Source organism: Phymastichus coffea, unplaced genomic scaffold (assembly GCF_024137745.1).
Source record: "Phymastichus coffea isolate CEN01 unplaced genomic scaffold, Cenicafe_Pcof_1.1 PCOF00027, whole genome shotgun sequence".
Classification (NCBI taxonomy): Eukaryota; Metazoa; Arthropoda; class Insecta; order Hymenoptera; family Eulophidae; genus Phymastichus; species Phymastichus coffea.
This window is the reverse complement of record NW_026706838.1, coordinates 1,280,714-1,308,643: the sequence shown is the minus strand read 5'-3', so window position 1 is coordinate 1,308,643 and position 27,930 is coordinate 1,280,714. Positions and strand designations below refer to the sequence as shown.

Below are 27,930 nucleotides of genomic sequence, written 5' to 3'. Positions count from 1 at the left end.
ACTTTTGCTTATAAATTGTTAAATTAGTTGTAAAAAGGACCGAAAGCGATAATTATTAGTAGGTCGAAGTGATTTCAGGTCGTTCGAAGTAATCAGGTGTTAACCCATTTGAGCCATAGTTTGATGGATAAAGAGGGGTTGGAAGCGCCTGAACAACGATAAAAGCAGAGAGCGCGACGGAAGCGTGCAGTCCAGGAAATATTAGCCAGACGGAGCGAGCAAACAGCAGGCTCCAAGCTTAGGTAGGATATTTTTATAATATTACTAGATAGTTTGCGGAGACTGCACCCGCTCATAATCTCGCGAGTTTGTGCCTTATAAAAAAGAGGCATTAAGGGTAGTTACACTAAATAGTAATAAATAATACTAAATAATACTAAATACTAATACCTTGGGTGATAGGAGGCGGTAGTGGTCTATTAGGTCGATAATTTTAAACCTCAACCGCATCCTACACCAGAGCGGAGGCAAGATGGCTCTGTTGTCTGCTCAAATCGATAATTCGGCATTAGAGCTAACCTTCACACAGCGCGAACGCTATTTGACGGATCTTGAGCTGCGCAAGGATGGAAGTGTCATCCAGCAGGCGGCTAGGCTTGGGAGATGGTTGCTAGGAGAGTACACCGTCACAGATTTTGAAGAGACCATGTGCAGTAAAGAGGTGGCGGGTCGCAGGAGGCGCACCCGACAGGCGTGGCTCGACAAATTCTGTGACGAGTTGGAAAACCTCAGCGCAGATGAGAACAGCGACCATCCCCTGAGACTCATCAACAGGGAGGGAATATCCTGGAAAGATATGTCAAGGACATTCGCATGTCCGGATGAGGACTCTCAGGGTAAAGCCAGCCGCCAAGAAGAGGATGAACTCATCCAGAATGCCCTCCGCACTCAGGAGCAGGAGGAGAGGGAGAGGAAACGGAGCAATCTAGATCTCAGGTCGCAGGAATCCTACACCCGGAAGGAGCCTCAGGAAGAATTATCCTTGAGTGAAGCCTTACGAGAAATAGAGTACCTGAAGGAAGGAGTCGACCTCAACTGCAAGCTGGTAGGTCGAATCCTAGAAACCCTTCAGACTTTGCAGGGAATACAGGTGTGTGCGGAGCGCGAAGCACAGGACATCCGCCAACGAATACGAGAGCTGGAAGACGGAATGCATGAAATGGCCAATGCAAGCCGTTCTTCTCAGCGCGACTCGGTTCAACCGCGCTCCAGACGTAATGTGGACTTTCAGGACACATTCACCTGTCACTATAATTCTGGGATCCCGGGAAGCACACCGGCTCCTCCAAGAGCAGTACCCAGGAGAAGAGATGCCACCTTACCGGAAGCCCTCTAAAGAAGAGGAGGTGAAGAGGATCCGGAGGAGTATGGGAGATCCGCACCTGTTCGACAGAGGAGTCGAAGCGGATCATCTGGCATCAGTCCTCAGCTATCCTCAGGGCTCTCCACAACCCTAGATGTTGGGAAAATTGTCCGCGGATTGAAATTAAGGTTTGCGGGCAGTAGGGCACAGAGCGCAGATACATTACTGTCGAGGCTGGAAGACCTGCACCTGGGCGCAGGGCTGATTGATGACGAGGTGCTTTGTTCCGTATCAGAGATCCTCGAAGGTACCGCAAGGACCTGGTACGATAACAATAAGTACCAATGGCTCAGTTATGCAGAATTCGTCACTGACGCCCGAAATTGGTTCGGCAGTAGTACGCAGCAGCAACAAACGCTGTGACAGGAAGCTCAGAACCGGTTCCAGGGTGAAGACGAACTAGTGCGAGACTACGTGTCCAACCTGGTGGTTCTTGTCAATAGACTGGAACCACCAATGCCCTTGGAGAGGTTATTAGACCTACTCAATGCAAATCTCCTTCCAAACATCCAAATTCAGCTGCGTGGAGCGAGATGAAGTCGATACGCAAATTCAACAGGAGGGCGACCAAAGTACAGAACACCTTATCTTACGGTTGTCGTCCACGTGTATTCGCCGACCCCAACTCGACGATCTTCTCTCGGCACGCCTACCAGCCGAGCCAAAGAACGGCTGGTAGTAAGTCCCAAACCGCTACAATGGCCAGCGAAGGGAAGGCGCGTGCAAAGAAGAAAGGAGATCCGCAGCGAGGACATGGCGTGGAGAACCCTGCCAGGAGGCCTACCGAACAAGCGACGGTATCGGCCACGCAAGCTACCACTTCTGATAATAAGATGGAGGATCGTCGTTAGGGCATCGAGCGGATGTTATGCAAATTGGCCAATGAAAAGCAAGGCAGCCCTGCAGAGCAGCGTAAGAGCCGATGGTGTGCGGGAAGGAAAAATTCTCCTTCTCCCAGGTCTCCTGGCGAGCGGCGAGAAGGGCAGAGGCGGAAGATCGACTTCACCAAGCCTCTCCAGTGTTCCGCTTGTGACAAACTGGGATTTAGTCGTAAATTCTGTCCAGACTGCAACAAGGGAAACGGCAAGGAGAGCGAGGAGAAGAGGTCATCTTCGCGCCTCCAGTAGATTCGACCTCTCGCTGCGGGTCGTCGATGGGAAACAGCAAGTCGTCGGCGACCCAGGGATCAAAACAGGTCCTGGAAGGGCATCAAGGGAGCCCAGGTCCTAGCGGTACGTTGAAGCAGAAGGCGATCGAACCCGATAACAGCTCTCGGGAGAATAAGGGAGTGGTCATCCTGGAAGGACCAGGTGACCACATACAGGTTGTGGAGGAGGAGGAGGACTCGATTGCGGGAAGCCTCCCCACACAAAAAGCTCCTCTACCGAAGGAATCCACGAGTAGAAGCAAGCCCATTGTCGTCGCAGCAGCTGAAGGAAAAAAATCGCTGAAAAGTACGACGAAGGGAGGCAAAGTTGCTACTCGTGTATATGACCCAGAGAATGAGACTAAATGGTGGTTGCGGGTAGACATAGGTGATTTTAAAATTAGAGCACTCTATGATACCGGCGCCTCATCCACGGTCATGGGTTAGTTAGGGCTGAGATGGGCATCGGAGATGGGACTCGGATTGAATATGACCAGGGCGGGTCATGCAAGGCTCGCTGATGGGCGCTGATGCCCTATAATTGGTCACGTGATGTTCCCCTTTAAAGTAGGAGGAATCATGAAGGAAATCAGAGTCGCCATTACGCCACTGCTCACGGATGACTGCTACATAGGCGCGAACTTTATAAGAGAGTTCCGCGTAGTTTTGGATCCGGAGGATGATAAATTATGGCTTAAGGATGCCCAGGTGAAAGTACCAATGGAAGTCGCTGGAATTGATGGTACGGCATTTCTCACACCGATAGGACTGTAGGAGGCCACGGAGACACAGCTGGAGGAAATAGAAGACCTCGTTAGAAGATTGATTCCTGACGGAGGTCAGGCTTTAGGCTGTGCCGTGGGGGTTGAGCACGAAATAGATGTTGGAAATGCTCGACTCATCAAACAGAAGTACTACCCAGTTTCTGATAGAGTGCGAGAGGAAATGCACGCGCTGGTCAAAGATATGCTGGCAAAAGATGTAATCGAACCAGCGACCAGTGGATGGTCAAGTCCAATAGTAATGGTAAAGAAGGCTGATGGAAAGTATAGGTTTTGCGTGAATTACCAAAAGGTAAATGCTATTACCAAACCTGATGCCTACCCTTTACCATATATGAACGACATCCTAAGACGGATAAGGGATACAAAGTTCATATCTACACTGGACTTGAGCAGTGCGTACCATCAAATTTCCCTAAAAGAAGAATCGCGTCCGATATCAGCGTTTACAATACTTGGATTAGGGCACTTCCAATTCAAGAGAATGCCCTTCGGACTGTCATACGCAGAAGCGACCTTACAGAGATTGATGAACAAGGTTATAGGCCCGGATATGAATCCATTCGGTTTTCCTTACCTCGACGACGTAATTGTGATTTCGTCGTCCTTCAAGGAACATAAAGGCACCTAAAATGGTATTAAAGAGAATTCTAGGTGCGGGCCTAACCATCAACAAAACCAAAAGCCACTTTTGCAAGACGGAAGTCAGATACTTGGGAGTTTTTGTGAACCAGGACGAAGTAAGACCAGATCCCGAGAAGATACGACCGATACTGGAATATCAAACACCCCGGACTGTCAAACAGGTGAAGCGATTCATGGGAATGACCTCGTGGTATAGACGTTTTATACCCGACTTTGCCATGATCGCTAAACCTATAAACCGCCTGACAAAGAAGAATGTACGTTTCTCTTAGGAGGAGGAGCAAGAGCGAGCTTTCACAAGGTTGCAGGAGGCGATGACTTCCGCCCCAATACTGCAATCGCCCGATTCTAACGGTCAGTTTATACTGTAAACTGATGCCAGTGACAATGCGATCGGGGCAGTCTTCGCGCAGGATGTCGATGGAGAAGAGCGTGTAATAGAATAGCCAGCTGATCACTCAACAGTGCTGAGAGAAATTATACGGTCTCCGAGAAAGAGTGCTTGGCAATGGTATGGACTATTGGAAAGTTCCGGCCGTACATTGAAGGGCATCCCTTCAGGGTCATCACTGATGATAGTTGCCTGAAATGGCTCCACAATATGAGACATCCCACGGGCAGACTAGCGCGATGGGCGCTAGCATTGCAAGGCAATGTCTTTGATATTGAATATCGAAGGGGGGATCTCAATGTGGTGCCAGGCGCAATGTCTAGGGCCTATGAGGAGGAGGGGATTGAAGTGAGTGCTATAAATAGTCGGCCGGAGACCACTGACGCCTGGTATTTGCAACAATACCAGGAAGTATGCCAGGACCCACACTCTCACCCTACTTGGAAGGTAGTGAGAGGGAGGCTTTATCACTATCAGCCAGATGAGGACGGTGAAAGGTCCATCGACAACGACGAAGCGTGGAAGCTTGCGGTGCCTAGGGAGAAAAGGCACCAGGTGCTCCAGGAGGTCCATGATGCTCCTACGGAAGGACATCAAGGACGAGAGCGTACGTTCTCCAGGGCTAGGTGCTAGTACTACTGGCCTAAGATGTACGATCAGGTCAGGGAGTACGTAAAGAGTTGTCCGGTATGTCAGCAGTGCAAGGTGGAACAAAGAGTACCTTGTGGGCTGATGGGTCGTAGACAAGTGTCAAGACCCTGGCAGGTGGTGGCCGGTGACATCACTGGTCCGTTTCCCAAAAGCTCTCGAGGTTTTGAGTACACATTAGTCTTTGTAGACTTATTTACTCGCTGGGTAGAGTGCGTTGCGATACACAAAGCCAATGGGAGAACAATCGCAAGGATTACACGAGAGGATTGTCACTAGGTTTTGCGCGCCAGAGGTATTCTTGTCGGATAATGGATCCGTGTTCAAGAATCAAGAAGTCGATTCATACCTCCAGATGAACGGCATCCAGCGCGCCTTGACTCCCGTGTATCATCCCCAAGCGAATCCCACTGAGCGAGTAAACAGGACTCTCAAAACCATGATCACGTCTTACGTAAGCCGTGATCATAAGAGCTGGGACGAACACCTGTCAGAGTTCAACTTCGCGTTGAACTGGGCAACTCATAGCGCCACTGGATATATTCCTACGATACTCATGTTTGGGCGTCAGCCGGCACCTACTTTGACATTCAGAAGAACCCAAGATCAGCGGCCGTTGAATGTTCGGAGGGTCAAGCTGTGGTAGATTGGGCTGAACGTATGGAGAAGCTCCCTAATTTATGGAAGAGGGCCAATTCCAAGTCAAAGGAGGAAGCTGCGCGTCAGGCGGCTTATTATGACCGAAAGAGACGGCAACTAGAGTTTAAGGTAGGAGATTGGGTTTGGAAGAGGAACAGGATTTTCTCTTCGACTGCCCAAGGCATTTCAGCCAAATTGGCGCCGAAATATACCGGTCCATAAGTGATTGAAGAGGTTTGTGGATCCTATACGTACAGACCTGGCAATCAGCTGGAGATCTTGCCCGAGCTCTTCCATGCCAAAGACCATAAGCCGTACTGTGGTCTGGGTGAAGAAGAGGAAAGCGAGAAAGTCATGGATCCTCGCGAGCCGCAAAACGAACAGCCGTCGGAGGCGAACGATTCCGCGAAAGCGTGCGAAGATCCGGGGAGGCATTTACCGAATAGCGAGCGGATCCAATTAGCAGCCCTACGGTCGTAGATAATGATCCCGCCGAGACGTCGGAGTTACCGGAATCTGCCCCAACCAAGAGAAGTCGAGGTCGACCTCGAAAGGTCCCCGAGACGGTCACCGGTCAAGTAAGAGGCAATAACTTTCCCTTAAAGGAATCTAGAAGGAAAGGTAGGCCTCAAAAGACCGTGCCCGTCGTGCAAAGGACGGTTGGGCCGATAAACCCGAATGGTAACCGACGAGGGCCAGGACGTTCCCGTAAAGAATCGCGAGGGAGCGTTTAACTTGGTGGGATGCGGCATTTAATAGGGTTTTTCTTCGCGCAGGGAGTTTTATCCGAGATTCTTTGTTTTGGATGCTTCAGATGGACCGGAGAATCATAGTCGAAGAGGAAACCTTCGAGGTGATCACGCAGATGTTATTGGATCTGCAGCTGGGCCCTGATGCGACGTAGTTGATAGAAGATCTGCGGAGCTTCGCCAGGGTCCAGTTGGAACGGACCACCCGAAAGGAGCGCCACAACTCTTCGGTGGCGGATGTTCTCCGGGACGCATCATGGGTCGCCCCGAAGAAGGCTTCCAGGGACGCTTCGATCCAAACCAGGAAGAGGTCAAGCGTCCCAACTCCACCATGTACCAGGGGGTGCAGACCCTCAAGTCCGGCGTATCCCAGACGTCGGACAGTGCGAGCTAGTACCCAGGACCCAGGGAAACCTGTGGGGCATCGCACTGGATCTGCAACCACCCCCGTATCCTGGAGCAACCTACTCTCCTCCTCGACTTCAGACACGTTCGTCTGGGGATTAACTAGGTGGAGAGTGCATGGCAGTTCGCCCAAGATCTCCAGTCTCAGGGTCAGGAGCACCTGAGACGATTCATGAACCGCTAGGGCGGAGGAAAACTGCCCGGGGAGTGGGTAGAGATGGCTCTGCGCCAGAGGGCCTATGGAGAGGCTCTGCTGCAGGTGGACAATGGACAGGAGTTCTCCGCAGCGCTCCCGGCGCCTGCTCAGGAGAAGAGAGTCCCGGGAGCTACTGGCGCTGGACAAATGCTCACGGTCCATGTGGACGGGCGTATGGCTCCTGATACCACAATCGTGGTCAGGTCGCAAGTTGGACATACGACCGCCACGGTGGGAGGCGTTACCAACACCGCCTTCCAGGGAGTCAACGCCCAGCAGTCCCCTTGATCTGCCGAGCAGACCACTCAAGATAGGAAGTCTGCTCAATTCATATCGCAGCTGAGGGGCTGTTACATATGTGGGGAGCCTGGGGTGACCAACTCCCAGCGGTGTCCGAAGAAAGCTGCATACTGGCGCTACCCGAAATATCAAGCGTCAGGTGTAGCTAAAAAATGGTATAGGCCCTGGAGGGCAAATAAATTAGCCATGTTGAAGAAGGAAAGTTTAGGTTTATTTGGTTCCTTTCCTACTTTTCTTTCAGGTTCCTGGTGGCAGTGAATCGCGGATATTTGTCTTGCTCGGGTAGTCAGGACTTGAAGGGGGCTGCAATGGTAATCGATTCAATTAATCGATCCGTTCGCAATTCTGTTTCTCGCGCGTTAGTTCAAAGACTTAAGAGAGAGAGGGGGCGCGCGATCATTTGTATAAACAGTTACGCCTCAGCTATTTACGCGAGTTTACCGCCGATATTATTTTGCACCGTGTCTCACCGTTATTAAAGATTTTCTGGGACTATTACGTGCGTGAGTGCAACGACGGTACTGCAGCAGCAAGTAGTAGCAGTGCAGAAACAGTATTGCAGCAGATTAACGGCAGACTGAGGCAGCGCAGCTGATAAATAGGAGGGCAGCGGCAGTTGATATATTTCATCAACAATTACGGCTGATCACCGTAATTGCACCGCAGGGTAGGTGCACCTCCCGTCATTATTGCGTGACAAAATACATTTGGTATTTTGTCAATCGTGATAGCGATTTTTTTGCATTCGCGCCGAACGTTAGTTCGCGGTAAAATTCGAATCTTCTCTCTCTCTCTCATCGAATAATATTCATTGTAAAATCTTATTCGCGTGTGTTAGTCTTTCGGCCCAACAAAGACTGTAGTTATTTTTATTAATTAAAATTAATCAAATCTATTCGCCGATTATGTCATTTAATTTTCCCAGTAGCTTAAGCAATTTGTAAAAGGCTTAGGTTTTAATTCGATTACATCTAGGGGATTAAGCGGATTAGTATACATGTACGATCATACGTGTTTAACGGAGCGGTGGTTAGCTCTGCATCTTGGGAGTTTGCTCTTAAATAAATTTTCCATTTTTTAGTTAACCTCCCCCGTTACAGACTATATTTATTATAATTAACTCTGATTTTTCAGTATTTCTTAAGGCTTTTTAATAATTAATTAATAGTTAAGACTATTAATATCTTGTTTGTTTTCAGATAAATATAATCCTTGACTTTTGTTCTGTAGTTTAGTTTTATTATAGATTAAGTAATATTTTTGTAAAATTACAGTACCACACACACAATTGAATTTAAATAAAATTAGTTTATATAATTAAAGGTTAAAATAGTACATAGAGGGTCATCGGTGTGAAAAGGGCCCAAAGCACTTGAATGAGGCCACTCCCGCATACTCCGCCCCCAGCCAATTACGGTTTGAATTTCGCTTACGCTTGTGACACTCCCCAAATTTTCCAACCAATTAAGTTAAGAAAATTTAAGTTCTTCCTGCTCAAAATTGACAAGGATTTTAGAGTGGGAGTCTCTTACGAAAAGCATAAAAGGAAGCTTTTCAAGAAAATTAGGCAGTCATTTTTCTAATTCAGTTCGTGCAACCATTTCAAATTCATTACCTATTTTTCAAGTTCATCCAGTTTAGTTAGTTCCAGTTATTCTTTTCAGTGTGTGTGTGTGGGAAACTAAGATAAAAGTGAGTAAGGAAAATCAAATAAAATTTTTTTTATTCTAACATACATTTTTTTCTCATTCTTTTCTCTCCTTATTCTTTCCTTTTCTACATTCTTTTCTCTCCTTATTCTTTCCTATTTTAGTTTCGCGTACGGTTTGTCTTTTTAGATAGTTGATTGCCAAGCATGTGGTCGAATACATATTAGATAGGCTCCCCTTTACGTTATTTTATTGCGAAGAGTGCGGTAAAATAACGCGAAGCATTGCTATATTGCCAAGCGTGAGGTATAGTAAAGCTTCGATCCGCCGTCGATGAAAAGAGAATTTCCCGCGATAGTGGCAACGCACGTCCCGGTTATTTTCCGCAAGGATAGACCAAAAAAGTGCGTCTGAGAATTGTTTCGTCAACCGACGTTACATTATGTTTAATTATAAGCTCTCTAATTATGTTTATAGTATATCACTATGTCAACAAAAAACAACGTAGAAGAGGCACTACAGTAAGCAAAACATATATACCAATGTCGAAATTAGATAACGGATTTAGATACGATTTTACGGGGCCACCGTTTTACAAGATACCCCGCATACCTCCTAAAAAGGTTCATGACTATGAAAATATGTTACCAACTCTATTAGAATCGACCCAGGATGGAAAACTAAAGGAAGAATCGTCTGAAAAAATAGGAGTTGAAAGCTCAGAATCGATAAATATCAAAGAATAAATAAGTAGACCTGTTATTGAGAGAGTCAGCCGGCTAGTTGCAGTTTTAGCATTCATATGAAATATTTAGCTTTGCGGGGGAACGTTATCCGTAGTATTAGGCCAGGTGTGGGTAATAAAGCTTTCCTAGTGTGACTAGAGTAGATCATGGATTGTAAAATGGTAATCATCCAGGAACATAAAAGTAGAAAGAAAGAGGTAGGGAATTAGAAAAAATCACTATGAAAACGAATGGAGTAAGAGGAAATTAGTTAGTCTATAGAAAACAACAGAGCAAGCAATTAATATAATCCAGTGAAAAATGTACGCTCAGTGTGTTTCCATCAAACTCATAAGTGAAAGAGGATTTTGCCACGGTTTTCTCTTTAACGAGAAAAGTGTTATGCAACGAGACCCTCTAGGACTGTAGAAACGAGTGAAAACTACTGTTGGACACCCGAACCATTCCATATTTATCGCTGGGCAGCTTGCCGCTGGTTGAACAAAATAGCAAGTGAATACGGATACAAAGTGCGGACTTTCCAGCCAACCAACACGTATGAATTAATCGGGGAAATAATATATAATAACTCATCAGAATTTCAAGAAATATGCAAGGAAAGTGTAACGAAGATGGGATACTCACTGCTAGGTCCAGTAATACCAGGACTCACAGTGGGACAACAGCAAGCCAGAGGCAAACGTTTTACATTAAGAAACAATAATGAGATATTTCAATATCCGGAATATCTTACAGTACCAAAGGATAGTTTATTCAGGAGCCAAAATTTGCTATATCAAACCGTGAGTGAAAGTACTGATATCTTCATTCAGCATCTGTTTAAGATAAATTATGGTAGTCTTAATACAGATAACGGCCTTACGTTTGGATATTGTGCAGTGTGTCAAGTACCATTATTAGCAATACGTAATTGTCGTTACTGCACGGTGTTACATTTAAGCAAACAGTGTGAGGACGGGTTATGCAAATTTTGGATTGCACCTTTGCCGAACATCGGAAGTCATTATAAAATCATGACGAAAGGTGCCGATTGCATCAAGGAGGTAGTGAATTAATTCAAGCGTGGAGTAGGCAAGTAGATCAGTTATTTTCAGAAAACAGTAACTATTGGCTAAATCTTAGTGAATAAATTTTTTTTGGGGGCATTTTTATATAACAATAGAAATAAATAAATAAATTATTATTAGAGTGAATTTATACTGTAATTTCCTGGCAAGACTCCTCCAAATACAGTTGACATAGAATAAACTAAATTCGACACCTGGTATTCGAATAAATTAAGTGATATATAGCAGTAGGAACGAAACAAAATTAGAATTTTATAGCTAGATTAATGATTAAGTTCCTGGTTTGAAAGGTAGAGTAAAATAAAGGGGACTTAGTTGCCAGTAAGAGAGCATAGTGTCAACTAGTTTTGTGTCTGTGTCTCTATAAGTAATTGTATAACATGTTCGTGAGTAGAATCTTGCAAAAGTTGGAAGAAGTTTATGGAGAAAACCACAGATTTGTGATCACAGAAGAAGGAGTGATAAAAACGGCGAAGCAATGAAAATGGGACGACCATCCAGAGCGGGTAACCCAACAAATCAGGCCCAAGTCTTAGGGCAGATTTGCTATGACAGCTGTGAAGACTACCGAAAGGCATCAGAGGATTGCGCTCGTATGATGGGATACGGCCTAATCCTACCGCTAGTACCCGGACCGGATATCACGAATAAGCAACTTCAAATCATCATGAAAAAGTGGCAGTTAAGATACGAAAACGACCAGTTGCAGTATGTAGAGTATGTTCCTCGACTACCGGATGAATGTACGAGAGAAGATATGCAGGTATGGATAGATTATCTTGTAGCATATTTTCATGGAGAAAGGATCGAACGAGGAAGAACATACGCCGAATTTGTATATCTGCCTTATGGAGGTGTGGGTTTTGCGGACTTATTAACTTTTGATAACTGTGTATATATGTGTAAAATTACTGGGTGTTTAGTATGTAGTGCTTATTAGAACTCATTATGTGCAAAGTATAAGTATATCATCTTGATGTACGCAATTTCAAATAGACAGGTGCAACTTGCGAGCGCCCTGCGTCGCTGGTCTTCAGGGGCGGGCGTGTTACGTCGAGGACGAGTCAGCTTATTTTATGGCGGTAAAATTTGAATTTTTTATGGAAGAGGAAATCCCGTAATTAAAAGCAATAGTCATTTAATAGCTGACTTTAATTTCAATGACGCACTTACCCCTTCTGGGATTAACCCTTTATCGATTAGTTTTTATGTATTTTGTGCTATAAAAGAGAACGCAAAACAATTGTAACAGACACTCTGTATTCTACTCTGTAACACTACGCTCCTTCTGTAATTCGATCAATAAATATTATAAATCTATTTCTATAATAACTTATTTGAGAGTTATACCTAATCCACGTTCATCTTTGGATTCTGAGGTACGAGTTTCTGGACCAGTTAAACTGCAGGTAAATTATTTAATTATTACTTATTCACTCGGTACTTTGCTCGGCCCTGCTTTCGTTTGAGTCTCGCACCCGTGGTAAAGTGCTTACGCGTTGACCGAAAAGAGACAGTCGCGTTTGAGTAATTCTTGTCAATTCGCGGCCGTTACGTGAGACGTAACAGTAGAATCTATTTTCACTTTTTTAGCGACTGGCTGAGCAAAAGTATTATTAAACAAAACTTTAATAGGCGGTTTCGATGAAAAAGAGCGAGAAGCTGTCGGCCGAGATCTTACTATTTCTTTTTCACCCCTTTCACAAGTTGGAATTGAATTATTTTTGGCAGTAACGAAACTTGTTTGTTGCTCTGATCGATTCGACAATGTAGCTGGACGTGTAAACTCTTCAATAGTCATGTTAGTTGCAAAACCATCCCAACTCAATTCGAAAGTCGACACATTTTCTTCATTTGATCTAATTGTTTTCGAAAAACTATCGTTACTGGTCGATAGTCCGCAATACTTATGTTTATTGAGTATACTTTTCTCAATAACATTGGCTGTAGCTGCATGTGTGATTCCATCAAAAATTTGTTGTCGATTATGCAACAAGTTTTCCATATTATCACGGCATACTTTTTCCGAAACCCATCCCCCAGCTATTTTACCTTGTCAAAAGAAGCACCTGATTCAGATAGAAGTGTAGCTCCTGTTTGACGAAAGCAGTGACCTGTATACTTGTTCGGATTTTCCAATCCCAAATATGTAGCAATAATTTTCGGCGTTTCATAAATTTTATTAATCTCTATTACTTGCTTTACTCATTTCCCCTCCTGGCATCGAATAAAAAACTTGTCAGTTAAATGTTTGGTTGGTCTGAGGTTGATATATTTTTTTATTTGATGGTAAAAAAGAGATCCAATGAGCAACTCGCGTGATGCAGTACTCGTACCAGTATTGTAGTCATTTTTTGTGTGTTGAATGGCTATTAAAAATCTGTTATTGCTCAATTCTTCTACATCTTAATTGTTTAACTTGTATAATTCATCACACCTCAGTCCGCCACAAATCACAATAATAAGCATAACCTAGGATATCATAAATATAAAATTAAAAATAGTTGAATCCTAGTAATTACAGTATAAATTTATTTTCAAAAATACTAACTTTGAAAACTAGGTAGGTACGATCATCTGCTTCTTGAATAAATTTCTCAATCTCGTGTCATTTCAAGTCTTTAGATTTAACAGGCTTACAACCTTTAGCATTATTTTTAAGTATAGCTTTCAAATTGAGAAATCAATCTATATTTATGTTTTCATTGGTATTCAAGGCTTTCTTGAGCATTGACCATATACTCCAAAGCGTACTAGGTTTCATTTTGTCTTTCAAGTTGTTAAAATACACAATCAAATTGTTTCCATGTGAATTTGAAAGCTGTGTCACGTTTTCAATTTCCCACTTTTTGTATGCATCATAAACTTGCATGTAACGATCTGAGGATTTCTTTGGCAAAGTATCTTTGTTTATAATCAATTGAGCTTCTGCGTCAAAATTTTGCAAGACTTCTTCTTCGTCGGTAGAACAATCATCGTCAGATAATTTTTTTATGTCACTCATGTTGTAAACTTTGACGAACTTTTTACTTTCACAACCAAGATAACGCGTCGCAGGTTAGGTTATTTAAAACAAAGCTCAAAGCTATAAGCATTTTCGGCCTCGGAGAGACAAGTGGCGCCATACATGCAGTGGGTGAAAGTGTAACTTTTTCTACTGCAACCACACTGCGCAAGGACGTACTTTCACCCGTGGGATAGAGAAAATATTTTTCAACACTTGTATTTTTTATGTTTTCTTTCTTATGTAGAGGAGATACTGTATTTTTTAAATTAACGATTATTTTATTATTAAATTCATCTATAAAATCTGAGAACTCTGAACGAAAATCATCTTTTTTATCATTTTTCCATTAAAATATTGTCATCTGCCATTTCTTCTTCTATTTCTACATGCCTTGCGTCATAAATATTAATGATACGCTTATAGCAGTTACTACACACACTATCATGAGATTTTATATTTCGATTTGCAAATTTCCTTTGTAAAAAGTCAGCATAGTCACCAACTTTTTGAAAATTTACTTAATGTCAAACATGACTATATTATGTACTTTGAAATAATAGGGGCATTTTAATCTTTGCTTAGAGTATGTTAACATACTAGTAGATAACATGTTGTCAGGCAGAAATTTAGACACGCATTATTGTTACTTACTGAATAAAAGAGAAGACTATTTATAAGTATTGTGGAATTTGTATACGTAAACATAGTTTACTACATACGTAAAGGTCTATGACAATAGCTGACTTCATAACAAGTAACCCGTCGAGTATCATGTTATTTATGTGCTTGTGAGTGTGAATGCATGATAGTTAGAACAAAAATTTTTGTAGTTGAAAAAAATTTTTTTTCTCTGTAACAAAGTAGAAACAAAAAATGGCACCTATACAGGATTAAAGGTATTGGATCAGAGAATCTCCATAAAAATTATGAGCGTAAAAAATGAGTTTTTTGAAATATATAAAGTTTTTTATGAGATGCATTTTTTGGAAAAAAGTGCATAATCTTTCTGGAAATGCATTTTGTTTAATGCATAGTTTTGAAGGCTTTGTGTTTTTCTATCATATAAAAAATATTTATTCGATTCCAATGATAAATAAGCAAGCGCAAAGCAATTGAAATTGAATACGATATTTTATTTTGTTAGTTTATTTTCTGAAAGTGCATTTTTCAAGAGCATTATTTATGCAACTACGTATCTTGGGGAAAAAAGAAAAAATACGGATTTTCTTATTTTGAGCCTAGAACAATATCCAAGTGTTTTGATGTTGTTTAGTTACCGGCCACCCGGTGCCCTGCATGATTTGAGGTGGAATTGTCCAAATAGTGACTATCAAAGAAAATTATATTCAGGCCAAAAGAAATATCCATTCTTAGCCTCTGAAAATTATGCAACCATTCTGATAAAAGTGATGGGAGATCCGCACGGTATAAAAACTATCATGAGGAAAGGTGATATCTTTATTATAGATAAAATTTTCAGAACGTCGCACCTTATGTAGAACGTTTTGATTTTAAAGCTTTGATGTCTGCTTTGAAAGGAAAAAATTCTAACTTAACAAAAACTGAATCTGATGAATCTGCTTACGGTACGAAATTGAGATGGTTTACTCACTAACGACCAAAGAGGTCAGTTTTTGGATATATTTTTGATCGCAAAATTCATTTGTAAAACGAAACAATAAATTGATCCAAGGTACCATACCTTATGTTTTTTGGTGTGCTGAATCTAAATCCGGGCTCAAAATTCAAAAATTTTGCTTACATAATTAAATATGGCCGGTTTTTTATAAAAAAATAGGGAAATTTTGAAAAAAAAAATTTTTTGGAATTTTTTTTCTACCATAACACATGTCAATATCGAAATAGTTTTTCAACCATGAGTGCACAAAATTGTTGAACTTTAACAGAAAATTTTTATATTCAAAGTTTTTTTTCCAAAATGGCGGAAAAAAAGCCAAAATCTGGAAAAAAAATGCGTTTTAGGTTACTATTTTTTTCTCAAAAACTATGAGGTTAAGGAAAAAGTTTTATATAACAAAAATGTCTTATAATTTATCAAGGAACACTCTAAAATTTTTTGAAATTTTTTGAAATTTTTTTTTAATTTTTCAAAAAATTACAGAATTGAAAATTTCAAAAAAAGTTCGAAAAATTCTGTAAAAATTAAAGAGTATTCTTTTACGAATTCTAAGACATTTTTGATCTTATAAATTTTTCCCGAAAGCCTATAGTTTTCGACAAAAAAATTCTCAAACAATTGTGGAAATTCTATTCAACCGTTTCAACTTTTGGAATTTCATAAGATAAGTTGGGGTATAAACATACCGAAGTTTAATTTATCAAGAGGTTCTAAAGAAAGTATTATGTTAGTACCTCTAAAGTGTGACTACTTTCAGTTTATATTTATATTTTACTCTTAGGGTAACCCAGAGACAACAGTGTGGACGTAGTAAAATCATGTCTCCTTCGAGGTGCTTGTTTATAGTGAGTCCCCTTGCCTCTCACTCTATGGGGTGTTTGTTTATAGTGAGTCCCCTTGCCTCTCACTCCTCGGAGTGCTTTTTTATAGTGAGTTCCCTGGCCTCTCACTGTAATCAGACATGCTTTGCTTTCATGCATGCACTGCAAAAAAACAAATTGCACTTCTCACAGTACACATATGTTCTTATTGGACAAGTGGAACACTTGTTCTGTTTCTTTTTTTGAATTGTTGTATGCTTTTCCTTATTTTTTTCAGCATCATGAATGTAACTTTTCGCTATTGACATTGCAAATTCTTTAGTTCCAACTTTTTTTTTACTATCATCAGCAGCATTGAATACAATTGTTATTGTAATTGCATTTGTAATTGCTGCTTGGATAAGTCTAATGAAAACCACCTACGTCCACTTCTTTAAACGAATACTTGGCAACAAATTGTTACAGTGACCGTCGTGTACATTAACTCCACCCATGGACTGATTATAAAGGTGAAAAGCTTGCGGAACTGGTATATCGACTTTTTCTTTTTCGATCGAACTGTATCTCTTTGCTGATGATAATGGAGTGACCCCTGCAGCTGTAGATAGTATTAATACTAGCTTTGAATCCATAACCGTGATGTAATTTATTCCAGAGTTTTTTTCATGCTTTACTGCATATGTTCCACGTGGAGCCTTTTCATGAATGACATTTTTTACTACACAGTATACATCTATATTGAATAAGTATCCATTAGCAGCGCACAAACCCCAAAATTTAAGAACGAATCGTGTAGGTTTTCCTCGTATAAACTGTTTCAAACACGTTCTAGCATACAATTTAGCCATCATTTCATCCACTGATAAAGCTGATTTCCGAAAGCCAAACTTCAGAATATTCTTTTGAAACAGTTTCAACAAAGCACGAACTCACCAAGCCTTATCTTGTGGATATTTATCTTTGGCCTTTGAGGATTTCAATTTAGACTTCATCATTTCAAAATGAGATCGTGACATTGCTGAAGAAATTTTTTCACAAGAGAAAAAAGGGTCAGTTGACCAATAATCTCTTTGAGATTTTCGTTTATTGAATGAACTTGTTATAATGATTCCAATGAATGTATTTAGATCGACTAATGATAAGTCAAAATGATTTTCCTTACATGCATCGATAATATAATTTTTCATTTCAATAGAAAAAAAATGTTCAAACTGTTCTCTTGGATCACATTTTCTAATTTTTTCTTTTGTAGATCTAGGAAATAATATTTTATCTTCTATTATATCAGAATATATCTTTTCACCATCTACCCAATCAAATTTATGATCTTTTTCAAGCTTAGCTTGATCAGCTTGATAACTTTTTGAAACTCTCTTGTAAGTAGCTTTCGGTATTTTTTCATCACGGTAATTATCTGAATCACTATCTGAATCATTTTCAGAATCTGACGAACCAGAATACGAGGTGTGTTCAAAAAGTAAGGTGACTTTTGAAATTTCACGGGCAACATACTTTCGATTATCGATTTTTTGGTACACTCTTCCCGAACATCTGTACCAAGTTTCAAGTGTATAGCTTTTTTTGTTTGGTTGTGAGAGGCGTAAAGGTTATAAATGTTTTGTGTGTTCGGCGATTTCTTGCTATCGAAAAATATGGATCAAAGGATTTGCATCAAATTTTGTGTAAAAAATAAAATCAAGTGCTCCGAAACACTTGAAATATTGACGGTGGCATACGGTGAAACTGTTCTGAGTAAAAAAAATATTTACAAGTGGTACAAACTCTTCCAAGATGGCCGGGAAGATGCCAATGACGAGCCTCGCTCTGGACGCCCATGCACGTCAACAACTGATGAAAACGTTCAAGCAGTGAAGAAAATTGTTCTGAAAAATCGTCGAATCACTATCAGAGAAGTTGCTGAGGATGTTGGTATATTGCTTGGCTCGTGCCATGAAATTTTTTCTAACGTTTTGGGCATGAGATGTGTGTCAGCGAAGTTTGTTCCGAAATTGCTAAATTTTGACCAAAAGAACCGTCGCATGAGCATCGCTCAAGAACTGTTGAATAACGTCAACGACGACCCAGATTTACTCAAAAGGGTCATAACTGGTGACGAATCATGGGTATATGGTTATGATATCGAAACCAAAGTCCAATCGCCCCAATGGAAGAGCCCAGATGTGCCAAGACCGAAAAAAGCACGCCAAGTTCGATCAAATGTAAAAGTTTTGCTCACTGTTTTCTTCGATTACCATGGCGTGGTGCATCAGGAATTCTTACCATATGGACGTACGGTCAATAAATAGTATTATCTTGAAGTTATGCGCCGTTTGCGAGAAGCAATACGAAGAAAACGCCCAGAATTGTGGAAAAACAATTCATGGCTTTTGCATCACGATAATGCTCCTGCTCACTCATCTTTGCTTGTGAGAGATTTTTTGGCCAAAAACAACACCACAATCATGCCTCAGCCACCATATTCACCGGATTTGGCCCTATGTGACTTTTTCTTGTTCCAAAAACTAAAGAGACCTATAAAAGGACGGAGATTTGCAACGATTGAAGAGATAAAGACTGCATCGCTGGAAGAGCTCAAGGCTATATCGAAAAGTGCTTATGAGAAGTGCTTTGAGGATTGGAAAAACCGTTGGCAGAAGTGTATTGTATCTTAGGGGGATTACTTTGAAGGGGACAACATAAATATTGATAAATAAATAAATATTTTTTCTTAAAAATACAAAGTCACCTTACTTTTTAAACACACCTCGTATTCTGCATTTGGTATCATGCAATTTTCATCATCGTCTGTGGTGCATGATTCAGATTCACTTCCAGATTCAGAAGAAATAGCACTTCTCGATCTTTTTCGAGGCATTGCTAGTATAAACATGAAAGTCTTAAGAAAATCTCCTAATTTGAAAGGATGAATTTGAATAACTTTTGAGTTGAAAAACCACGTTATGTTTATCGACTTCAATCGATCTGCCCAAATAGATTTTGGTAAAACTTTTCTAAGAGAAGAGATGGGCTACGCTGAGAGTAAAATCTAAATATAAATGTTATGAGCACTCAGGTAATACTCAGGTAATATGATTTTTTCCTCCAACCTCATGGAGAATGGAAATCCCGTACATTTGCACCCCAACTTATCTTATGAAATTCCAAAAGTTGAAACGGTTGAATAGAATTTCCACAATTGTTTGAGAATTTTTTTCTCGAAAACTATAGATTTTCGGGAAAAATTTATAAGATCAAATATGTCTTAGAATTAGTCAAAGAATACTCTTTAATTTTTACAGAATTTTTCGAACTTTTTTGAAATTTTCAATTCTGTAATTTTTTGAAAAATAAAAAAAAAATTTCAAAAAATTTCAAAAAATTTTAGAGTGTTCCTTGATAAATTATAAGTCATTTTTGTTATATAAAACTTTTTCCTTAACCTCATAGTTTTTGAGAAAAAAATAGTAACCTAAAACGCATTTTTTTTCCAGATTTTGGCTTTTTTTCCGTCATTTTGGAAAAAAAACTTTGAATATAAAAATTTTCTGTTAAAGTTCAACAATTTTGTGCACTCATGGTCGAAAAACTATTTCGAGATTGACATGTGTTATGGTAGAAAAAAAATTCCAAAAAATTGTTTTTTTCAAAATTTTCCTATTTTTTTTTTTAAATCGGCCATATTTAATTATGTAAACAAAATTTTTGAATTTTGAGTCCGGATTTAGATTCAACATACACAAAAACATAAGGCATGGTACCCTGAATCAATTTATTGTTTCGTTTTACAAATGAATTTTGCGATCAAAAAATATGTCCAAAAACTGACCTCTTTGGTCGTTAATGGGTTAATAGAGGCAGTTTACGATATTCTGAGAGAATAATTTAAACTTCTTCATCAAGAGTTGGATTTTAAACTTTTATCAAACGTTGGTGCATACTGCAGAACCCTATGTTTGTACAATAACCGCTTTGAAAACGATTCTCTAACGATAAAGATGACGATGAAATGCTAGATATATTCAAAGATATATATATCAATATAGATAGATTCAAAGAATGTTAAATGTTAATCAAAATAAAAATACCTTAGCACTAGAAGCTGAAACAACCAGATGGTCTAAATGTTCCACTATTGAGACCAAGTTAACATCACAACATATTATATCTTTATTTACAAAATAATTATTATGCTAGAAAAATCGATTTTTTTGCATAAATTGCAATTTTGCTCAATGATCTTTTGCCTATGAGTAAAATTAGAAGTTTTTATGTCTTTTTTAGAAAAAGAACTTTTTTAGAAAAAACCACTGGAGGGTCAAAAAAGTTGAAAAATTTTTTTTTGCAATAAAAATCTGAAAAAATTCCATAGCATTCTACTTGAAAAAACAAACATTTTCTTTCCCATTCATTTTTTTTTATTATGAGTATTAACGAAGATATGACAAGATGAAACCATATGTCAATTTTTGGGAAAAATGCCGGTACGCCCGTGATATTTAAGAACAATAAATATGCAATGCATGATTTGAATAGATTTTTAAAAGAGCTACAAGATCATGTATTTCAAATATCTGTGCGACAACTTTTAAAGATGTGGTGAGCGATTAAAAGTGGACACAAAAATTTATAATTTTGAACATCGAATTATCGTTTGAAAAAAATAAAAAAACGTTGGATTGGATTTCTAAATAGAACAATTTGAAAGCTCTTAGAAAGAGCTTTCAAATGACATCCCGTTTGACTCTGTATGTTAGTTTGATCAAAGATACACGATTTTGAAGTATGACTACTTTTGCTCTTGAGGGGGGGGGGGGTGCAAAAGTACGTGACTGGCAGCGTAACTATCCCAATAGATTATGAACTGCAAGCTTCTGTTCTCACATTACTGCAATCATATATTATCTCAATGATGCTAGATATAAATAAAAAATCATTAGTTCAGCGAAAGTTCTGTCTGAATTATTTTCTAATACAGATATTGATCCAGTTATAGATGAAAATAGCGACGAAGATTGTAAGTATTATTATATGTAAATGTTGAAATCTTTTAAAACTTCAAATAATGTTATTTTGTGAGATATCATTAATAATAAATAATTATTTTATTAGTTTCATGCACATTTGTTTTGTCAGAATACGTTTATAAAATTGAGCATGCGGGAGAGGTTTAAGATTTATTTCTTTTTTTTTATTACTCCAAGTCTGATCTCACCTATAAAGACAATAAGCAAATTTTATTTCTATTAGACATTGTAATGGTGTGGATACCATTTAATTACTTTATTCGCGCAATTCCACCGAAGGGCGCGCGTAATTACCTATGCTCGATACGTTAGTCGGAAAGCAGGAGGGAAACAGCTGTCAGTCAACCAATAAATCTATGAATCTATGAGGAGTGGAGTTATTAGGAAGTAAACACGCTGAGAGCATTTGTTAATATCACGAACAGAACCTTTTATTTTCTATCAAATGCTACATTAGATTGGCCCGCGTATTTATGTTGACATCGGCTCTCGCTCAACGACAACATCCAATGTCGGGACGCTCACTGCTCTTTGTTCGTAGAGCTACTGCATGCGTTTCGGACGAATAATTAACCGAGCAATAATCGTATCGCGACCGCGAAATTAAGCTGGCCAGCTTACCTTAATATTGCCGACGTACGAAGTGGATGACAGCGAGTCGCACTGCGAAGAAACTGTATGTGTTAGCGTCGCGGATCGCGAATTCGCGCACTCGTGGTTTCGCCCTCGATGGCGAAACCTCACGCACACTCTGTAGATCTCGTGGAGGGCGACGTTTCTCCGTCGGCTCGGGTCTCTCCCTTTGGCAGCTATACGGCACCTTGGCAACAGCGATCACTCCTGATTATCACTGGCACGAACGATCTTCTCTTGATTTTCGGTCTTAGCGGCTTGCGAATCGGTAGTTATCGAATAAGCGGACGAGCACGATGATGGATGAACCCTCACTGGTTCTTTTTTAATCGCGCGCGTTCTGTCTGCTCGCGCGCCCAATTCCTTCGTTTCATTTTTCGGCTCCCCGGTCGGTGCTGCCCCCCGCGAGCAGCGATTAGGTTATTTTATTAGCGCTAATTCGACGTTTACCGTCACAACATATATCTATATAATAAACAGTAGTATACTCCAATAAGTATACTGCCTTTGTTTTACAGTATGATTGAAATAATTATGTTATTTTATTTGTGCATTTATTAATTTATGTTTTTCCGTCCGGTGTTGGCAATGGATGTCTTGAGAAGTTTGTTGACAAGTTTATTTGTGTGACTTGACGCCTGGAATAATTTTTTTTTTATTTGCTTTTAAACTCATACAAGTTTATTTCGCTTTACAAAATAACACAAGTTACATTATTGTGACTTAGATGTTGAGGTTACAATTTTTCAGATATTCGAAGATAATTTTACATACATTAACATTTGGTTCGGTTATGAAAATTTCAATACACATTGGAAGTTGGAGTTTGAGTTTAAACAGTTTTTTCAATAATAAAGATCGTTGCTCATCGTACTTTTTATAGTGCCAGACCACATGGTTAATATTTTCGAGTTCCAGACCGCATTTACATAGAGGACTATCGACAACTTTAATTTTTGCAAGGTATTTAGCTAGGTGGTAGTGGTTTGATCTGGCTCTATTAATTGAGACGATCAGATCTCTGGGCAGCTTTTTTCCCGTAAACCAGGGGTGTTTTTTATCTTCAAAATAAAATTTGAAGTACACAACTCCTTTGTTGTTATCCAGTTCTCTCAAAGTCTCGTTAGTGCAGTCAATAGCCCTTTTATTTACAAGAGAATAGAGTTTAGTGAAGGGGATCCTATCTACTTGAGCGTATTTTTTATTGGTAGCTGCTTTGGCCAAAGCATCAACGCTTACATTTTCACAGATTCCTAAGTGAGAAGGGATCCAAAAACATTGTAAGCTATGCAAGGGAAAGATTTTTTTTAATTTTCATATTTTTGTTTGATTTGGATAATGTACGGATTCATTTTATTGTCAATTTTAGAGCTAGTTAGGGCATGGAGAACACTTAAGGAGTCTAAGAAAATAAAAACGTTAGGCTTTAGAGAAACATTCATTGCTAGATTTAAAGCTCCTGCTTCTGCTGTAAAAATGGAGGCAACATTAATTATGCTCTTATTAATTTCTAATTCTAATGCAGGTGCATAGCAGGCTGCTCCGACGAATCTGTTGTCTGAGAATTTGCTACCGTCAGTATACATCAAGATGGGATAGCCGCTTTCTTTTAGACGGTTGTCTAAATATTCGTTAGGATTATTATTGCTTTTTAGTTTTTGCCCAAACTCAAAATTAATTGGAATAGATATAAGATTAGAACTATAGTTGTTGTTAAAGAGAAGCGACTCATGGATAACGAGAGATTCAGTCAGAGTAACAACACTTGTAATGCATTCGATCAGAATTTGCTCAGATTTAATTTTATGTAGTCTGTGTGTTACGTGACGTTCCATTATGTTATAATTATATTTTACGATTAAGATTTCGCGACAGCATGCTGCAGTCAGCGTGCTTAGCTAGGTAATACGAGCCGATACGAGAAGTATAAATGTCTAAAGCATATGTGCGAGAGAGAGACGGAATGCGAGGGACAAAGAATATATAATAAACCGGTGAAAACAACGACCAGAGGTTAGTCAGTCAGGACTGAGCGCTAGAGCAACTAGGCCGCAATATTTCGGAATTCAGAGTTCATCTCGCCAATTGAAATTTAAATTTAGTTTGATTTGTCCCAGTAAGTACTATTAAACGCGCTTGAGTATATCCATATGCTTCTCCGTTATTGTTTGTTTTATATATAACCGATTACGGATAAATATATATATTTTTATTTACAACTTATGTTACATTTGGTTTTTTTTTATTTCTTACATTACTATTTGTGTCTCGTGTCCAATTTGTGTTTATGTAGTTGATGATGTATGTGTTTTGTGTGTGTATGTATGTATGTGTGTGTATGTTTTGCGTATGTGTGTATGTATGTAGGTGTGTCTGCAACTCCCGTGTCTCTGTCTTCTGCGCCTGTCTGTTCCTCTTTTTTCCCATTTTTCTGTTAATTAATATTCTCTTCCTCTCTCTCTCTCTCCAAGATCTGCCTTTTCAGCTCTTCTGTTTTTCTCTTTCTTGCATATTTACTTTTCAACTTTTTCCTTTGTTACTTTCTTTTACCTTTTCACCTTTGCCTATCCTTTGCTTTTGCTCTCATTCTTGCTAATAATTTCATCTATCTTTCTCCTTATTAGGGCTTTGATACCTTTTTCTTATTTCCTATTGCTCCCTCTGCCTTTCCTTTCCTCAACCTCACTTATTTTTCCTTAGTATCTTATAATTTGTCTTCTAATTTACCTTTTTCTTTCTCTTCTTCGATTCTTCTTCTTTTCCATTTTACTCCATCCTCCAATACCTGCTTCCTCTCGCTTGTGTAATACTAGTACTTCTGTTTTGTGCGTGTGTGTGTATGTATGTGTGTGTAGATGTGTCTGCGAGTCTTGCTTCTCTGTCTTCTGTTTCCGTCTCTCCTTAGGGTCTTGCAGCTTCGTTTTCTTGCTTTTCTTTTTCTTTCTTCTATTCGTTTCTTCTTCTTTTCCATTTTATCTCCATCATCCACGCTATCTTTTCTTTGCTTCCTATTATTATTTTTTCCCATTCTTCCCCTTCCTTTCTGCTTTTTTCACATTTTTCTACCATGTGCTTCCAATTTTCTTCCTCTTTCATACACATTCTACATCTCTTATTTTCTTCTTTTTCCCAATACCTGCTTTCTCTCGTTTCATTACCTAACCTAAACCTTTCCCTTATTTGCAGGCCTTTTATTCTTCCCTCTCCTTGAATTTCCTTTAACCTACACCTTTTCATTTCTTCTTTCAGCTCTTTCAACTCGTTTATGTATCTTGATTTTTCTAGCTTTTCTTCTAGTTCTTTTTCATCTTTTTTCTTTAGCTCATCTCTTATTTCTTCCCAAAACTCTTCCCTCATTTCATCTCCCTCTTCCCTCTCTCTGTATATTTTACTTTTTTCCAGCCTTTCCTCTCTCTCTTCCTTCTTACCCTTTTTATCTTTTTCATTTCTTTCCCTTTTCTTTAATTCTTTCCATGCTTCTTTTTTTATTGAGCCATCTCTTTCTTCTCTTATTTTGTTTTCATACTTCATTGCTCTTTCAAATGCTGTTTCTTTCATTTCTTGTCTTCTTATTTACCATCGTATTAGATAACTTGGCGTGTTTTTATCAAATCCTAATACCCACTTTATGTATTTTACTTGTAGTCTCTCTATTTCCTCATATCTCTTCCATCCCCAGTTTTCTGCTCCATACATAATCACGCTTTTCACCAGAGCATCGAACAGGTTCATCCTTAGCTCCCAGTTTTCTCTTTATAGCTTTTCACCTAGCCCCCATAGCCTTCCGAGTCCCATATTTATTTTCCCGTCTACCTTCTTTATCTGCTTTTTATTTCCGTTATTTCTGCTTATCACATAGCCCAAGTAGTTGTACTCTTTCACCATCTCTATCTTCTCACCTTCCCATTCGAATTCTTCTTCCTTCCCCCTTCCTCCTCCTCTCCTGCATTTCATCATCTTTGATTTTCCTACATTTCACACTAATCCCCTTTCTTCCAGGTATCTTTTTAATTTTTTCAGCATTGCTTTCATTCCACATTCACTCTTTGCCATCATCACAATATCATCTGCATATCCTAATGTCCATATTTTCTTCCTTCCTATCACTACCCCTCCTTCCTGCACCTGCTTGATCTTCACTTCCAGGTCGGCGAAGGTAAGATTAAATAGCGTGGTGCTCAAAGGGCAACCTTGCCTTACGCCTTTGTAGTCTCAAACTCCCCAATTATTTCTCCTCCAACTTTTACCTTACTCCCTGTTTTCTTGTATATTTCTTCTATTCTTTTCCTAATTTTTCTATTTATCCCTTTCTCTTTCATTGTTTCCCATATTTTCTTCTTCTTTATTTTATCAAAAGCGGCCTTCATGTCTGCAAAGAATACGAACAGTTTTCCTCCTTTTTCCCTTATTTCCTTCCCTATTATTCTTTTTAATATATATATTGCGTCCATTGTTCCTCTTTTTTTCCTGAATCCCATCTGCGTATCGCTTTGCGTTTCTTTTGCATCTAGTTCACATTCCAGCCTTTTCCTCAGTATTTCCGCATATATTTTATATCCCGTATCCATCAGCGTTATTCCTCTATAGTTTCCTACTTCTTCTTTCCTCTCTTATAGTTTAGTTTATTTATTTACAACTTATATGTTACATTTGGTTTACATTTCTTATATTGCTATTTGTGTCTCGTATCCAGTTTGTGTAGTTGATTATGTAAGTGTTTTGTGTGTGTGTGAGTGAGCGCGTGCGTATGTGTGTGTGTGTGTATTGTATAAAAATGTGCATTTGTAGGTGTGTCTGCAACTCTTGTGTCCCTGTCTTCTGCGCCTGTCTGTTCCTCTTTTCTTTTTCATTTTTCGTATTACCTCTTTTATTTCTCTTACATTGATTTCTTCACCTTCCTCTCCTTCGCTGTCTTCGGTTTCTTCCCCTTTGCTTTCTTCCTTTTCTTTCTCTCCCAATTGTTTCTTGAAGTGCTTTATCCATTCTTCTTTTCCTATATTTTCATCTAATCCAATTCTTTTCTTCCTATTGCCATTCACTTTATCCCACAATTTTCTTCTCGTTTTATCTTTTCTTATTTTCCTGCCACTCTTTTCCCCTCATCATCTTTTGCTCTTCTTATTTCCTCTCTGTATTCTCTCTTTGCTTCTAAGTATTTGCCTCTGTCTCCTTCCCCTTTTTTTACCTTATTTAACCCTGCCATCACCCTAGGCCTTTTTATCTTACATTCTTTTCTCCACCAGCTTTTTTTCGTACCTTTTTTCTTCTTATGTTCTTTTTTACAACTGCGTTCTTCACTCTATTTTTTATCTTTTTCCATTTTTCTGTTCCCTCTATTGCGTCTATCCATCTCTGATACTCCCTTATACCTTCTTCGCTCCAGTCGTCTATCATTCTTTCTTCCTCTTCTTTTCTTTCTTCCACTATTTTGCCTCCCAATTTCACCTCTATTGGTAAGTGGTCCGACTTTACCCTCTCTTTTATTTAAACCCTTTTTATTGCCTCATTACCTTCCTCGTTACCTACTACATAGTCTATCGTTGACATTACTCTCGCTCCTATATATGTTATTTCTCCTTTTGGTCTCCTTCTTGTTTTCCATTCGTTATCACTAAGCCTCTTTCTCCTAGCCATTTTATCATTTCTTCTTCCTCTGCGTTTAACACTTTATCCTTGGCCTTTATTTCTTCTAGGTTTTTGCTTCTGTCTCCCATTCTCTCCCTTCGTTTCCTGTTCTTACGTTGAAATCTCCTCCTATAATTATTGTTTTTCCTCTGTTCTCCTCTATCTCTTCGCTTAGGTATTCATAGTTTTCCTTCTTTTCGTGTTGCATATACACCGATGCTATCATGTATTTCCTCCCTCCGATCTTTATTACTCCTACTAGTACCTCACTTGTCCTCTCTTTCTTCCATTCAACCTTACTCATCCCTTTCCTCTCTCTTACCGCCATTATTCCTCCCCCTATTTCTCTCCCCCTTCTTCCTTCCCTTCTTAAGTCTCTCCACTCTATGTTGTACCCTTTCAGTTGTTTCTTCACACCAGTTCTTGCCCCTTGCCTCTTCACCCAGGTTTCCGT

At 39.4% G+C, this 27,930-nt stretch overlaps 1 protein-coding gene across 1 annotated transcript in view; it reads right to left on the bottom strand.

Annotated features, from left to right (window-relative positions):
* Nucleotides 1–27,930, bottom strand: part of LOC131675621 (UPF0764 protein C16orf89 homolog) — a 498,284-nt gene that overhangs the window by 454,665 nt on the left and 15,689 nt on the right. The gene's annotated exons all lie outside the window — the stretch shown is intronic.